This window comes from Myotis davidii, unplaced genomic scaffold, assembly GCF_000327345.1.
Source record: "Myotis davidii unplaced genomic scaffold, ASM32734v1 scaffold1146, whole genome shotgun sequence".
In the NCBI taxonomy this organism is placed as follows: domain Eukaryota; kingdom Metazoa; phylum Chordata; class Mammalia; order Chiroptera; family Vespertilionidae; genus Myotis; species Myotis davidii.
In genome coordinates this window covers 798670-815867 of record NW_006296974.1, presented here as the reverse complement: position 1 = coordinate 815867, position 17198 = coordinate 798670, and the positions used below count along the sequence as shown (strand labels likewise).

Below are 17198 nucleotides of genomic sequence, written 5' to 3'. Positions count from 1 at the left end.
TACGATAGGATTCTCAGAGGGAAGGGGTGAGGGCAGGAAGAGATCAACCAAAGTACTTATATGCATATATGCATAACCTATGGACACAGATAATAGTGAGGCAAAAGCCTGGTAAGGAGATGGACGCGGGGAGGAGGGGCTCAATGGGGGAAAGGGGAGATCTGTAATACTTTCAACAATAAAGATCCATTTTAGAAAATGTACTATGTTCAGAGATACTAAATGCTCTGGAGAAAACTAAGGCAGGGCAGGAGGACAGAATGCTGGGTCTGTGGGTGGGGTAATTTTACATCAACTTTGCAGTATTATCCAAACAAGGGCTGGTAAACGCTGGGACCAGAGTGACAGTGACAGAGATGGTGAAGTGTGGTTGGAATCTGGATAAGTTTCAGCAAGTCCTGAAGAAGGTCAGGGGTTGGGCCACGCAGATAACAACAAGAGGAGAATTCCAGACAAAGGATACTGGAAATGCAAAGCCCTGAGGAAGGAGTGAACCTGTTGTTCAAGAAGTTCCAATGTGGCTGGAGCAAAGCAAGAATGAAGGAGAAGGCTATGCCACTGGAATTGGGGTTGGGGAGTGCCAAGTATGAAGGTCCTTGTGAGATTTTTGTACAGATTTTGGCTTTTCCTCTAAGTGAGAAATAATTTTGAGTAAAGGAGAAACTCAATAATTTAATAGATCATTCTGGCTGCTCAGTTGAGACTTATCTGTATGAGTCAATGGTAGAAGCAGGGAGACCAATTATGAGGCTACTGCAATAATGTATTTGAAAGATGATGATGACGTGGACCAGGGTGATAGCAATGGAGATGAGTCAGAAATGATTACCATCTGGATACATTTTTGATAATTTGTTGCTTTTAAATAAATGTCTATTTAATATTTTCCCGATTCCTCTTAAAAGATAGAGCCTCAAAGTCTAGTAAGGGACCCAAATGATGCTTGTTATAGCAAACGATTACCTTTCTGGCTCTTGAATACTACAAGTTCGGTATCTTTTTTTTTTTTTTTAAAGAATGATGGTATTGTTCATTTGTTGCACTTCTGAGTCACCATAACTTCCCACAGTCCTCACTTTCCCATTTTTCTGCACTTGTGTGTTGCTGGTCATTTGCCATTGAGTTTCGTGAGCCCAGTCATCAATGGTCACTACTGCACTGCTGTTGCTTAGCACACACCTGTTCTTCTCTTCTTGTGGTCTTTACCTCTTTCCATAGCCAGGCGAGTGTCACTGAGGCAGTCAATGAGAGTAAAGGAAAGAATATGATTCTGCTAATGTTATAAAGGAGCCCAAGGTTCCAAACCAATCAGGCTGAGAACACCTCTTTTCTCATTCTTATCTTCCCTCTTCCAACTCACTGAACAAGGCAAAGAAAGATTTTCCTTTTCAACCTCCATATAAATCTCCTAAGAGGCCTTTTATGCCTTCTTTGTAGGTGTCATGAAAAAGTGCAGAGTTGCAAAAGAAATCTAGTGGTTCTTTCCCCTAAAACCAAGTGCACCTAACCCTAAATTCTGGTATTCACAGAAATGTTTCTGTTATGTATGTTTCACAAGTGGGAGAATTCTAGAATAGATATGCACTCATTTTTTCATTCACTCATTCAGCAACTATTCAGTATTTTGTTTGTTTCTGTTCCAGGCACTGTTCTGCATACTGGGAGATAAGAGTGAACAAAACAAAGCCCCCTTTTCTAATGGACTTTACCTTGTAAGGCGGGAGACAGAACAAAACACAAGTAAGCACATGTGTAATATATCAATTAAGATAATGCTGTTGAGAAAAGTAACTTGGAGGATGAAAAAGGGAATGCTGGGATGGTGTGCTACTGGTGTTGGCAAGTTAGTATTAATATTGTAAATATGATGATCAGAGAATGTGTCTCTGATAAGACATTTGTGCAGAAAAATACAGGAAGTGAGAGAGTGATCCAATTCCACATCTGGTTGGAAAATTCCCCTTGCTGCTGGAAATCCTTAGGTAGTTTTCTTCTCTCTGTATACTTCCTACGTGACTCCATTCTCTCCCGTGGCTTTAACTACTTCCGATACCCTAATCATTCCCAAATGTACATCCTCAGGCCAGATCTTTCAACGCTAGCCTAATACATCCAACTGTTAATGGAGCCCCTCCACCTGGACGGCTGACATCTCGGGTTTAACATGTCTCTGGCGAAACTCCTCCCCACCCTCTCCCCACAGCTGCTCCTCTGTAGCTTCACCCTCCCTTTAGTAAATGGCAATCCCATCCTTTCTGATTTTCAAAGTCAGAAATCTTGGTGTAATCTCCCTGTTTCAACCCCCACATCGATCCATCAGGTAGATCATGCATTCCTTAAATCAGGGAAGACTTGAGAAGGAAGAATTTGGGAAGCTGGGATGAAGAAATTGGAGTACAATAGAAAGCAGGGCAGTAACAGAAGTATCTGCAAGGTGGCCTCTGATGATATGAAGAAAACTGAGGCTGAGGGAACGTGAGCTGGGGAACTCAGGTGGATGTGAAATCACCTCAAAGTCAGATTCCTCTAACAGAGCTGCAACTTCTGAGTTCAATACGTTTGGATATGTCTTCACATCAACAATTAGTTGGCAGAACTAAGGCTGTGGTGCCATGGATTGGACAGAGACATTAGGTACCCTTGGGAATTCTCTGGAAACATTGTGAGGCCTGAATGGGAAAGACAAAATGCAGAGTCATAATTTTTAAAAAGCAGTGAACATTTGAACCATTTTTTTAAAGGAAAACTAATCCTCCCTGTGGGTGCATCTGCAATAAAGCAAAACACTTCACCGAAACACCAGGGAAGGGAGATTCTAATCATTTTCTAGGGACAAGAGGTGGTTAATAATTGTCTTGCCCAAATTAATTGGAACAAGAACAATGAAAAGGAAGTAAGTAGTCACTGTCCTTCTATTTTAATTTGGTGTACATTTCCCAGTATTCAAATTCCCGGTACAGAGGGTTCTTGTTGCTTTGCTGCACTGAGTTCCTAGAAATCACACACTTTTCCCACTAGAGGGTTGGAACTGCGTGGAATTTGGGGATTGCGTTCTCCACCCAAGGGATTAGCACCAGACAAAAAAAAATTGGTGTAATCAAGAGTACAGCATAGAGGCCTCCTGTGACTGCGGTAAAATTCTGTTTTTCTAGAAGAGTAAGTCCCATACCAGTAATTCCTTTACAGAGAGAAGCTGAGTCCTTTCTAACCTTTAAAGAAATCTTTCCTCAGACTGGACTTCTCTCCCAGCACCAGATTTTAGGCTAGAGTGTGCAAATCGCAAATATGCCCTGAATTCAGTCCTCAGATAGCGAACTGCCCAAATAGATGTTTTTGCCCATAGATGACAGGGCTAAGTTTCCAATAAAGGAGGTTGTTAGAGACGAAAACATTTCTCTCATGAAGTCGAATGAGCTTGTGCATTGGCATCTGACAGACCTGAGTGGGAGTTTTGCTGCGCTATTCACAGGCTTTGCAACCTTGGAGAAATTATTTAGTCTCTGCACATTTCCTTTATCGTAGAGCCAAGATAATACCTACCTCATGGTTTTAACATGGAAGTTAAAAAGAAAGCTCAACAGATAACATTCATGCTGGGCAATTGAGAGGCACAAAAATATTACAAGTTCATGGTTATACTTTTTCTTTCCCATTTAACACAAATGTTTCTTTCAAAGTTTGTTTCTTATATTTTTATAAATAATTATTTTTTAGTGTGATACCTCAAGTTAGAACTAGAGTGTTTGCCACAATTATCCCTTACATACTTTACAACCCTGTGAAAAAAGCTATACCCTTTTCCCCGTTTTAAATATGAGGAAACAGAAGGATTTAGTGACCTGCTCATGGTCACCCAGCGTACAAGTGGCAGAGCCAGGATTGAGAATGAGACACTTGGACTTCAGTGCTGTGCCCCCAGCCACTATAATGCTATATCAATATGAATGTCTGGTCTGGCCTTAATTACCAGAGATTATCACCTCCAAAAAAAGTAGAGATTGAGCATAGAAAACATAACCTATTCCTTATGTTTGTTTGTTTTTTCTTTTGCCTTTTCTTGTTAATAAAGCCAGAGCTCTAGAATGAGTAGAAGTTCTGTACCATTTGGTGAAAAGTGAGTGGGTAGAAATAATACAAAAGCTGAACATTTAAAATCATTTAAGATCACATGTCACTGAAGAAAGTCTAATTTGATCGCTGCAGACACTTTGCTCCCCCCTGTTTAATAATGTGAGATAAAGAAAAGAAAGGTACAGGATATTTATTAGTTCAGCTTAATCCTTATTACTATGCTTCTCCTCCCTTGGATATTTTCTTTCTTTAATCCGTTTATATGTTTTTTTCCTGTCGCCATGGTAAAGCTCATTCCATGATGTGAGAGACCTTATGCTGAAGAAAGTTTTCTGCAATGTCAAGTCTCACATTTCCACTTCCACATTTTATCTTGGTGTTACTAGGACAACCCAAATAATTTCATTTTTTCTTTGAAGTTGATACCTTTAAAGCTGTTATACCCTCCTGCTGACGCACTCATGTTCTTCTGATTTTTTTTCTCATTTAATTCCAGTAGCTGCTTTCTTTACACAGCTATTTCTATAGTCATAATAGCTGATGTACTGTTGGTGTAGTGTTTACGTATTTGGGGGGATTATAAATCCCACTGAGGATTTAAGAAGTGCTGTGGACCTTCTCACCAGGAAAAATTTAAAAAGCCAGTTTAAGAAATAACGGATAAACATAACAATGGGGAGAGATTGTCTTTTCAATAAACGGTGTTGGGAAAACTGGACAGCCACATGCAAAAAAAATGAAACGGACCACTATCTTACCATACACAAAAATCAACTCAAAATGTGTTAAAGACGAATTTAAGACCTGAAACCATAAAACTCCTAGAAGAAAAACATAAGGTGTCAGATTCTTGACATCAGTCTTGACAATATTTTTTGGATTTGACACCAAATCAAAGGCAACAAGAGCAAAAAGAAATAAGTGGGATTACAGCAAACTAAAAAGCTGCTGTGCAGCAAAGAAGCCATTAACAAGAAGAAAAGGCAACCTACGGAATGGGGAAAATATTTGTAAATAATATACCTGCTAAGGGGTTAATATTGAAAATATATAAAGAACTCATATAACTCAATAGAAAAAAACACTAATCTGCTTTTAAAAAACAGGCAGACAGAGGACCTACATAGACATTTTTCCAAAGAAGAGATACAAATGGCCAACAAATACATGAAAAGGTGCTCAGCATCGCTAATCAGGAAAATGCAAATCAAAACCACAAGGAAATATCACCTTATACTTGTTAGAATGTTTATTATTAAAAAAAAAAAAGAAATAGTAAGTGTTGGGGAGGATGTGGAGAAAAGGTTGGTGGGAATGTATGTTGGTGCAGCCACTATGGAAAACAGCATGGAGGTTCCTCAAAAGACAAAAAATAAAACTACCAATGATCCAGAAATTCTGCTTATGAGTATTTATCCAAAGGAAACAAAAACACAAACTTAAAAGGATACCTGCACCCCTTGTTCATTGCAGCATTATTATAATAGCCAAGACATGGAAACAGCCTAAGTGTTCATCAATAGATAACAAATGTGATAAATATGTATGCATATTATGTCTATAATTCAGCCATAAAAAAGACAGGAATCCTACCATTTGCAACAACATGGATGGACCTTAGGCAACATGAAAACTTTATGGTAAATGAAGTAAGTGAGACAAAGAAAGATAAGTACTATGTGATCTCACGTATATGTGGATCCTAAAAATAATTAAAAAAAAAAAACTGGACTCATAGATATAGAGATCAGTTTGGTAGTTACCAGAGGCAGGGAGCAGGTATGAAATGGGTAAGGTGGTTAAAAGGTACAAATTTCCATTTATAAGATAAATAAATCCCAGAGATATAATGTACAGCATGGTGACTATAGTTAACTGGACTGTATTGTATTTTTCAAAATTGCTGAGAGAGTGGATTTAAAAAGTTCTCATCATAAGAAAAACAAATTGTAACTATGTGTTGTGTGGGATGTTAACTAAACTTATTCTGGTAATCATTTCACAATATATACATATATCAAATCATTGTTATTAGTAGTATATACCTAAAACTAATGTAGTATTGTATGTCAATTGAAAAATAAATAATGGATAGAAATATTTAATAAATAGCATCTCTAATAGTACCTCTTTTTAAAAAACATATTTTTATTGACTTTAGAGAGGATGGGAGAGGGAGAGAGAGAGAGAAACATCAGTGATGAGAAAGAATCATTGATCAGCTGTCTCCTGCATGGCCCCTGCTCAGGATCAAGCCCACAATCCGGGCATGTGCTCCAACAGGGAATCAAACTGTGACCTCCCGGTTCATAGGTCGACGCTCATCCACTGAGCCACACAGGCCAGGCTCATAGTACCTCTTATTACCCAAATCTATTTGGTTCTTGAGTTTTGAATATCAAGTTACAACAATTCATATAGCAGGGGATTTATATTAAAAAAATATCTATCCCAAACTATTCTGTTTCTAAGTTCAGATTGTAAAAGTTAAGGTAGCTGTTTATTTCCATTTTTACTTCATCCCAGGGCAATCTCGTGCTAGGTCTTATATCTCTGACCTTTTGGCAAACTACCTGTAGGGGTTAAATGGCCATGTGGCGTGTATCTTTTTTAATGCTGGTCTGGTTCACACAAACTCTTGGGGTTTGAATCCATACAAAGTGCTGAGAAGCAAAGAGAAGGGATAACACGTTTTGAGTCTCCTTGTTTACAGATCTATTCCCCACATATTCAACTACAGCTTCTTATTTATCTTTTATCCCTAATACTTGACACATAGTAATTGGATAACGAATGATGAAAGAAGTAGGGAGGGAGGAAAGGGGGAGGACAGGAGGAAGAAATAAAAGGAAGAAAAAAGGATATATCAAAGGGAACAAAGAAGAAAATTTAAAAACAGCCCAAAGGAGACTATCCTCCAGCCAGAGACTGAATATCCTCAGAAGTCCATTCCTAAGCAGGAACTGGAACTTAAGTGTGTCGTCTACCCTGCAGGCTGGACCATGTTTGGGCAGATGCAGGGGAGAGCAGCCGCCTTTGGCCCTCATAGTTGCCACTTGTGTTCAGTCCCAGGAAATTACCGAGCAGCCCCCTCACTGGTATGACTGGCCCACTGAGGTTCTAGAACGATGCTCACTATTTGTGATGAGAATTTTGTAAATTCAGTACAAGCGTGGGCTACTCAACCAGAACTTTGGGCATCTTCACACTGCATTAACAAGAGTTGAGGCGTCACCTGGAGGATGACCCAGGAGACCCAGTGGAGTTTGGTCCACGTGTTTTAGAAGACAGTTTAGCAACAGGAAAAACTGTTTCGGTCTACAGGCTTCTACAAAAGGGTTGCTTGGGTAGATTTGCATAAATGCCTTAGATAAAGACTTGGTGAGTCTTGGTGGCTTTTTGCCATTTTAGTCTGAGAATATGTAACTTACTGCTCCCTTGGTCTCACGGAATCAGGACCAGCTCAGGCTACCCTGTGTCTCCAGAGACAGAAAACATGAGTTCCACCCTAATTCAAAATAAACAAAAACAAAATATTTATAGTGAGTGATGGAGGGCAAAATGATACATCTCAGAGTGGGGACAAAAAGCCATTACACTGCAGACCTTTCATCCTGCCCGGCACGTTCTCCTGGCCCTGGCCTCCAACTGTCCCTAGATAACCATTCCCACCTGTCCTTCATGTTTCCATGCAGCATCACTTCTAACCCCCAGTAGCTCAGGCACCTCAGTGTACTAACTATCAGAGTATCCTAAACTCCCACTTCCTCACGCCTATCCCAATTTTGACTAAATGGTTTTGTGTAATTATTTATTACCTGTTTTTCCAACGTAATGTAAGGTTCATAAGGTCAGTGGTTATGTCTCTCTTACTCACTGTATATCCACATTACTGAGCTTAATGTCTTGCAGATGAAAGCTACTCTAGTACTCAGAGAAAGAATGAATAATGCTTCCAGGCCCTGTAGTAGGTGCTACTAGGGAGATAAAGATTTTCAGAGTCATTCACTGCTTTTATCCTTGGGAAACTTTGTCCTCCTCATGTTTTCTGTCTCTGGAGACACAGGGTAGCCCGAGCTGGTCCTGATTCCGTGAGACCAAGGGAGCAGTAAGTTACATATTCTCAGACTAAAATGGCAAAAAGCCACCAAGACTCACCAAGAGTCTTTATCTAAGGCATTTATGCAAATCTACCCCAAGCAACCTTTTTGTAGAAGCCTGTAGTACTTCTGGTACTTCAGGCCTCCTGGTACTTCATCCCTCTCTCAGCCTCCAGAAGGAGCCCAGGGTGAATTAAAGTCTGATGGCTCTCTCCATCTCATTCTCCCAAACCCCACTTCTTTCCCACAAGAATCCTGACGCTGACCCTGTTTGTAACAAAGGACGTTGAGTAGACGTGAACCAACGTGTCTTCCCACCATTTCTATTTCTCTTGAATGCAAATGTATTTTGTTTTTAAACAATTTTAATTTATGTTTGTGTAACCATATTTTTAGGCCCCTAAAACATTGGTCTGTTAAGTTTTTAACATGGAAAGAAAAGTTTTTAACATGGGTCATCTGAAAAATAGTATCAACATTAAACAACAACCAAAAACAAACAAATCCCACAGTTGTTCCATAACGTTCTCTTTTCCCTTGACCCTACGCCACCCAAAAGATCATCCACTCATTCCGAAATCCCACTTTACTTCTGAACTTCCAACAAAGGTTTTGAAATGTTTGACTTTTAAAAGTAAGTTTCTTTTTGCTTCTTTCTTAGCTTTTTCTACTAAAGCTAATGTTTTAAATAAATTTTTGTGACATTGCTACACGATTTTTTTTTACTTTTTAGGATTTGTGATTAATACTTAAAACCTCCCAATTTAACAACTCTTGAACTAGTTTTGCTCCTTTTAAGCATCCCGTTTCCACCTTTTCATCCCATTGATGAAGTTACTGGATAAAACCACTTCTGAAACTGTCTTAAGATAACTAGGTGTCACCATGCCAGTTGGTATATTGCTCAGCTTCAGTATCTTGTCTTCTAGGTCTCTCAACCGCTTTAAATTGGGCAGGGTTCTCAATGTCTTTGAGATAGTTTTCTCAGGGAGACTTTATCTGGTCCCAAGCCGTCTTTCTGATTAACAATAGCAACGGCAAGTAAGTAGTTTCCAAATACTATACAGTTTGTTTATAAAGATGGTATTGAATTGGGTCTTATTCCAAACTGCTGACAAAGTATTCAAATGAATAAGTCTGAGCTCTCACACTTACACTATTCTCATGACTTTGTTTTTAATCCATTATTCTTTTATTTGATGGATAAATGTTGAGCACCTATTATGTGCCAAAGACTCTTTGGTACTGGGAAAAACAGTGGAGACTGACATTAATCCAAGAACCACACAGATGATTGGAGAATGGTGTCTGTGACAGGGGCCCGCCATCAAGGGAAGTCCACTGTGCTGTGGCGGCCTCTGGTGCTGGATTTGACCTGGTCAGGGATGGCTTCCATGAGCAGATGGTGTTAGAGCTGAGCTCTGCAGATTGTATCAGAGTCTGCAAAGCAAGGGGGATTGAAAGAACATTCCAGTTACAGTATTAGCACCACAAGGCCCTGCTACTATTGCTTGTATCTCCTTTTAGTGACCTTTGAGAGCCACACATATCATTTGACAATTGCAATCGCCTAGTTTCACTGTTTCCTTTGCGATCGTTTTTGTTGTTCTTCTTTGTTGTTGTTTTTAACTAAATAAATCGCTTCAAAAACAGATGTATTTTCCTGAATGATTCATATAATCCAAGCATTTCTTCTGTTTAGATTTTTGTCAAAGTCTAGGTCTGAGAGGCAAGTGGCCTTTGACCTCTTCTCCTAGAGCAGTGGTTCTCAACCTTCTGGCCCTTTATATACATACAGTTCCTCATGTTGTGACCCAACTATAAAATTATTTTTGTTGCTACTTCATAACTGTAATGTTGCTACTGTTATGAATCGTAATGTAAATATCTGATATCCAGGATGGTCTTAGGTGACCCCAGTGAAAGGGTCGTTCGACCGCCAAAGGGGTTGCAATCCACAGGTTGAGAACCACTGTCCTAGAGCCTTGTATGCCTCCCTTAGATTCTAGGATCCGAGACTCTAGGACTATTGAATATCATCACATTAGATTTTATTTAGCTTTGCTGTGAGAAATAATGTCATACTTGGAAAAGATGGCCATTAAATCAATATGTTAAATTTAGAGCCAAACTCAAAAAAATGTTTTTCTTGTAGGCACGCAGTCTTGAATTAAATATTTATTGGTTGGATGGACAGAAACCAAATATTCTAATGCTCAGGTACACTCATGGCAGTTTTAATATTCTGACAGTGAACGTCTGGTAGTTGCTGATTTCCTCCTACAGAGTTGGGTTTTTATTTCTTCCCTGGAGGCTGGAGACCCAAACATCTTCCTTCCATCACTTTACGGAGCACATCCAGGGGGAAAGACGATGAGCTGACTTCCTGAGGACCCTCTTGAAAAGCCCCAAGCAGAATTACTCAGCAGTTAGTTTTTCTGCTGTTAGGAATCCTTCTAAGATCCCTGATCTTAAAAAGGAAATTTTGGATGGTAGGTTCCAGGAAAGACGAGTTTAATAATAAAAAGGACAATAAAAATGATCAGACTATAAATCCATTCGTCTTTTAATCTCTCACTTTAAACACCAATCTCTTGTTTCCTAAGCAATGTTTACTGTTTCCTACCTGTTGTATTTAACGTCTGGAAATTTTAAAATTTTATCCCATTAAAAACAAAAGGCTTAGTGGGAAAGTTTTGATAACAAGTTGCTTTAACTTCCCTGGCACACTTTTCGTTGACTGCTTTTATAAGTACCAGTCTATCTGTATTTGTGAAAAGGTATTTGTAAAACACCACAAGCTTCCTGTTGGAACAAAAAAGACAACTCCTCCCCCACCCCCACCCCCCATAGAATCATTTGGAATTTAACTCAACAAACTATTGAGCATTTTAGGCCATGGAGCTAGCAATATGAACTAAAAGGTGACCCTTGCCTTTTCAGATTATTGTACACTCCAGAGGGTGAAAAATAAACAAAAAACATTAGTTTGAATGTTCTGAAGGGCAGGACTTTTACTGTATTCTCCTCCACCTTTCTCTCCTTGGATCCCATCATCAGGAAAAAAAAAAAAAGGCGCCCACCTCATAGACTCTCCAAACTTGTTTGGTTTGCATTTTCTGGCCTGTACATACATGTATGCTCATGTTATGTCTGCTGTTTACTACTATTGGACTTCCTTTGCTCCAGGGGAAAAGTGGATTGGAGATAAACCTGTCTCTTTTTTTCCTTTGGAAGAAGACATACCAGTAGTTTTCGAAAACAATCATTACAAACTACAAAAACAAATCCTAGGTTTCATTTTTTAATGTTGAGACTGATAAAAAGAACTGAAACCTTGTCTACATCACATTTGAATGATATCAAGAGTTTGAGGGGAAACACATAGTCTTTTCAAGGATTTGGGATCCTATAGGGGGAGGGGTAGGTAAGTATACACTCTGCCTTCTGGAAAATTGTACCTGATTTAAAGGAGATAGAGACAACATGGAATGAAGAGGTGACCAAGAAGACCAGTAGGATGCAGAGAGAGCTGAAGCCATATTTCTCCGAGAGGCTCTAGGTATATTCAGAATAACAGAGATGAGGGAGGGGATGAGTAACATCTGGTGATGATCTCTTCTGGTCCAGTTTTTTAAAGACTATTAGATTACGTGTTAGCCTCATTTCAGAAAAGAAAAAAATTTCTGAAATTAAATTCACTTAAAATATACAGAATAAGCATTAAATAATTATTATTGTCATACTGATGTATTCCAAACCATTATATTATAGACAAGACTTTTATGTTTGGATTTATTTTCTGTCACTTGTTTCTTAACAGTGTAATGTTTTGATAAGGAAGTCCAAAAATTCAGCCATTGGGTGCAAGCTGAGACCTAAGAAGTCATTGGTCGAACATCCTGCTTATAACAAATGACAGAACATTGTGCATTAAAATTTCGGTGAACCTTAACTTTGAAATTATAAATTATTCCTGACTCTTTTCCTCTTCTCCAGCATTCTTTTTGGTAGTGGATGTTCTTTGAATAATCATTACTTATAATGTGAAGCTACATAATAATAGTCACTCTTTTATTTATCATAGTGTCAAAGTTTATAACAAGATCTATACTAATAAAAGGGTAATATGCAAGTGGTCGGGACACCCTCACACATAACGACCTATCAGCTGGAGCCTGTGTGCGCAGCAGGTGCAGGGCGGGAACTTGCAGTGTTTGGGGCGGGGCCTCCCCTGGCTCTGGCCTACCTCTTTGGGGCAATCCATCAAGGAGGCCTGAATGGGTGGGCAGGGCCTACCTCTTTGGGGTGATGGATCGCAGGCCTCCCGCGCTGTGACAGGGCACAGGCCAGGCTGGGGGAGCCCCCCCCCCCGCAAGTGCAAGAATTTCATGCACTGGGCCACTAGCCCTATATAATAAAAGCCTAATATGCTAAGTGTCTGACTGTTTGACCATTTGACCAGTCACTATGACGCACACTGACTACCAGGGGGCAGACGCTCTGACTGGTAGGTTAGCTTGCTGCTGTTGTCCGGCTGATTGGGACTGGGCAAGATGGGCTGGACACGCCCTGGAACCCTCTTATGGTCCCTCCCTGGCCCCGATTGTGTACCAGTGAGGTCCCTCGGCCTGGCCTGCACCCTCTCGCAATCCAGGACCCCCTGGGGGATGTCAGAGAGCCAGTTTCGGCCCAATCCCCGCAGGCCAGGCCAAGGGACACCCTACCAGAGCACAAATCCATGCACTGGGCCTCTAGTAATAACATAATAGAAGAGTCTGGTCTTTACTACAAAATGCTTGATAGTGTGTGTGTATTTGTGAGTGTCTGTGTATGTTTAGGTCTAATTTAATTTAGTAAATATTTATTTAGGGTCTATTCAAAGGGATTGTGCCGTATTCTAGAAGATGCAGAGATAAACAAGATATAAACCCTATTCTCAGTGAAATAAAAACAACCACCTCTTAAAGTGCACCATTGGCACAGGAAACAATAACCACATGTACAAAGATCAGTCACAACAATAAAAAATTTAAATTAAAAATCATCAGTTACAAATCATGCTTTTACAGAAATCACTTTAATGCACATTCTCCCATGAGGAGACACGTGAGTGAGGGTAGGCACTTTGTCTGCTTTGTTCATTTTCATTTCCCCAGGATCTAGCATAGTGCCTGACATATCTTATATCCATAATTAGTTAGAGCACGTGCACAAGTAAGTGAGGGTAATCTATGCTTATGAGAGAAAAATCGGCTGCTGATCACATGTAACAAATTGTTAGTGGATTCAACGGCTAATGAATACGATAAACATAACTGTGGAAACTGTCATGTAAAGCAGAGCCCTTGAGATGGATGGCTTGAAGTAGAGTGAGTAAAGGGATTTTTCTTTAAATATGTGCAAAGTATAAAGAGGAAGAGGCATAACATCTTCCTGTTATGAGAGAGAATAAGAATTGCTAGGGAAGAGTCATGTGGCTCCCGACCACCACTACCCTTAGGAAAACAAGCTCAATTGGAATGTTTTCCAAATAATGTGATGGGGCCATTAATTTAATATATGACATCATTGAAATATCGAAGTGGATGATAATACAGAAGTATATTGGGTTGCAAGTTCAACCTGCCTCTTTCTATTCCTTCTGAGTCTGAAGTTCTCATTTATGGGACTATAAGAGCACTATAGCTTAAGAATCATTTAAATGTATTCATAAAATTTTATTTAAAAATTTTATATTGTCAAATAGGAGCATGAAAAGAGAAATTGAGTATGGGAGATATTCTATTTAAACTATTTGTTTCTTAGTATATGATAGATTCATTACATCCGAATCAGCGTGATGTAGTATTAACTAAGAACAGTAGAGTGAGGAGTAAGATTTGGTTAGAAGTCAGGACTCGCCATTAGCTGTGGCCCTTGGGCAAGTCACCTAATCTCTCTTGACTCAAGCTTTTCACTCTTAAAATGAGAGTTATGGACTAGATGACCTCTGAAGTGCCTTTCGGGTTTTATAATTTTATAACCCACTTATAATTTTTAAATTAAATATATTTCTATAGAGCCATATAATTACGGTCTTCTTCAGTGGATTTTTCTAGAAATAGTTTGTTTCATGTACCACAGCTGCAGAGTAAAATACAATCTAGAGTCATGCTCTCCCAAGAGAGAAAGATATCATTTTTTATGTAATTGGAAAACTTGGCTTTTTCTCCTGATTTTTATTTACATCTGTGCAAGCTAAAGGAAAAGCAGTTGTTTCATAACTGAGCATATCCTGATGACTTTATTTTGATTTATGGAGCCTTTGGGTACAACTGAGAAGAACCATAAATGAATCGTGGCGTTTCTGGCCTGTTCCTTTTGTGCACTCTTTGTCCTACTGGCCTCAGATGTGCAAATGCCCTGGCCCTGTGCTGCAGGATTGTCCTCCCCTGACATTACTCAGACACACACTTGGCCTTTCCAATTATTATTTCTAAAATGAAAGGCAATTACACCACTTTTCTTCATTATAATTACTACATCTTCACTAATTTATTCAGCAAATATTGAGTGCCTACCATATGCCAAGCGGTATTTTCTAGGTAGTTGGGATACATCACTCTACAAAACAGAACTGGCAAAGTCCCTGCCTTCATGAAATTTATATTCTTGTTGGAGGAGACAGACAACATATTAAGGAATATATAATAAGTATTTGTTGACAGGTTGGATTGGGGGGTGTAAGAGACAAAGCAGAGCCAGGGATGACTCCAAGACATGTGGCCTCAGCAGCTGGAAAGAGGAGTTGCCATCAACTTATGACAGGAAAGTTCCGAGAGAAGAGCTTTGGTGGGCATACAGGAGGTAGGGAGAAGGGAATGGAGCTAGAGTTGGTTTGGAACATAATGAATGTCATGTGTCTAGTGGCTCTCCAGATGGAGATGTCAAGTAGGCAGCTGGTTCCATGAGTCAATACTGGTATAAATTTGTGTTTAGTACAGATGCTAATTAAAGCATTGTGACGAGATGTATCTCCAGGAGAATGAGTGAGTTAGGGAAAAGAAAACCCCAAAGACTAAGCACTGGGCACTCCCCAGACAGGCCAGGGAGAAGAGAAGGGAACGGCAAAGAAGTTAAGAAGGAACAGCCAAGGAAGTAGGAGGAAAATTTTATGGCTGATGTCCTGCAAGTCAAGTAAAGAATGGTCATGCCCTAGCCGATTTGGCTCAGTAGATAGAGCATTGGCCTAGAGACCAAAGGGGCCCCGGTTTGATTCTGGTCAAGGGCTCATAGCTTGGTTGGAGGCTCCCCCCTGGCCCAAACGGCAAAGAAGTTAAGAAGGAACAGCCAAGGAAGTAGGAGGAAAATTTTATGGCTGATGTCCTGCAAGTCAAGTAAAGAATGGTCATGCCCTAGCCGATTTGGCTCAGTAGATAGAGCATTGGCCTAGAGACCAAAGGGGCCCCGGTTTGATTCTGGTCAAGGGCTCATACCTTGGTTGGAGGCTCCTACCTGGCCCAGGCCCTGGTTGGGGCTTGAGTAGGAGGCAACCAATTTGATGTGTTCCTCTCACATCGATGTTTTTTGTCTTTCCATCTCTCTTCCACTCTCCCTAAAAATCAATACAAAAATATCTTTGGGTGAGGATTAACTAAAAAAAATTTTTTAAAAAAGAAAAATATGGTCATATTGTCCCAATGCTGCTGATAGAGCAAATAGGTGAGGGCTAAGAATTGACTGTTACATTTAGCAACATAGGTGAATAATGTATGTAGTGGGGGAGGGGGTGAGGTTCTGTAGAATTCATATTTTACATGCTCAGGAATTATTGAATTGTTTAATTTCACTTTTAAGGAGCCACTCACCATGTTACTGATATGATAGAATGGGCCCTTGTTTCCTTGAACCATGTATAATTGTACTGTCTAAAGATGATGCCAGAAAAAATCTGGAACAAAGCACGAGTTAGCTGTATCCACCTGATAGCCATAGAGGAACAATGTTAACAGTCAAGTTTGAATCAAAGTAGAATAAGCTTGATGTTCTTCAAGTCAAGGGTTAAAAGAGTAGAATTTGTTCTGTATCATTAATTCTGGAAAATATTATACTAAAATTCTCCTGAGAGGAATGAAGATAGTTTCAGGAAGAGTCAAATAAATAAAAGCAATAAAAAACTCTGGATTTGCAACCACTTTACCAATATTCTTTAACAAAGGATTATATGCCATGCTAAATTTGAGAGGTAAAGGTTTTTGGCTAATGAAGCCATTAAGATGACTTTTGATAATAAATGTTTTTAATAAAGGAAGTGCACATTGATTTCTGCAATAGGACACAGCAGAAAAATTTAAAACTTTATATATATTTTAATTTAAAAATACTAGAATCTCTTGATTGAAGTTGAAATGCCATATTTCCAAAGACATTACTTAATTAGACAAACTAAAATCTTACATAACAAGTTGGAGATTGAAGTTTAAAAAATATATAAAGATTTCATTTGCATTTCTAGTAAAACAAACAAAAAATTTAGTAAAAATAAAATTATGCTGATTGAGCTTCTGGGGGAAAAAATATTTAATCTCAGCAGTATATTCAGAAATGACTGCTACAGCTTAAGATGTTAGTTCTTGAAATGGTCACGAATCACATGGAAACTATAATAATAATGAAAGAAATCAAGTGTGGTTGTCACTGTACTGTATGACTTTCAGAGGTGCTGAAATTTGTGTAAGAAGAATACTAAACAGTTTCTGGTTAAGAAAGCAAAAGGTCTATCATCCTCTTTTCAGTTTTGGAGTTTTTTATTCAACACTCCCCCCTTTTTTTGCATTAAAACTTATTCCAAAGATTACTGCTGTGTTAGATATTGACTTTGAGCCTTGTGATATGTTAAAACAATAAAGTCTGTATGTACTTACATCTGTGTGTATATTATACATCTAACTACATTTATGTGTAGTATTTAAGTACATACATATATGAGCATGTACATACAAGGTGCACACACACACACACACACACACACAAGAGGATATGTAG

The 17198-nt window shown here is 39.1% G+C and overlaps 1 protein-coding gene across 1 annotated transcript in view; it reads left to right on the top strand.

Annotated features, from left to right (window-relative positions):
• The first annotated feature begins 1612 nt into the window (after positions 1-1612).
• The window catches only part of LRRC8C (leucine-rich repeat containing 8 family member C), a 58055-nt gene continuing 42469 nt past the window's right edge, over positions 1613-17198 (top strand). The window contains exon 1 of the mRNA XM_006772594.2: positions 1613-1740. The gene's annotated coding sequence lies outside the window, so the exon portion shown is untranslated. The remainder of the gene's footprint in view (positions 1741-17198) is intronic.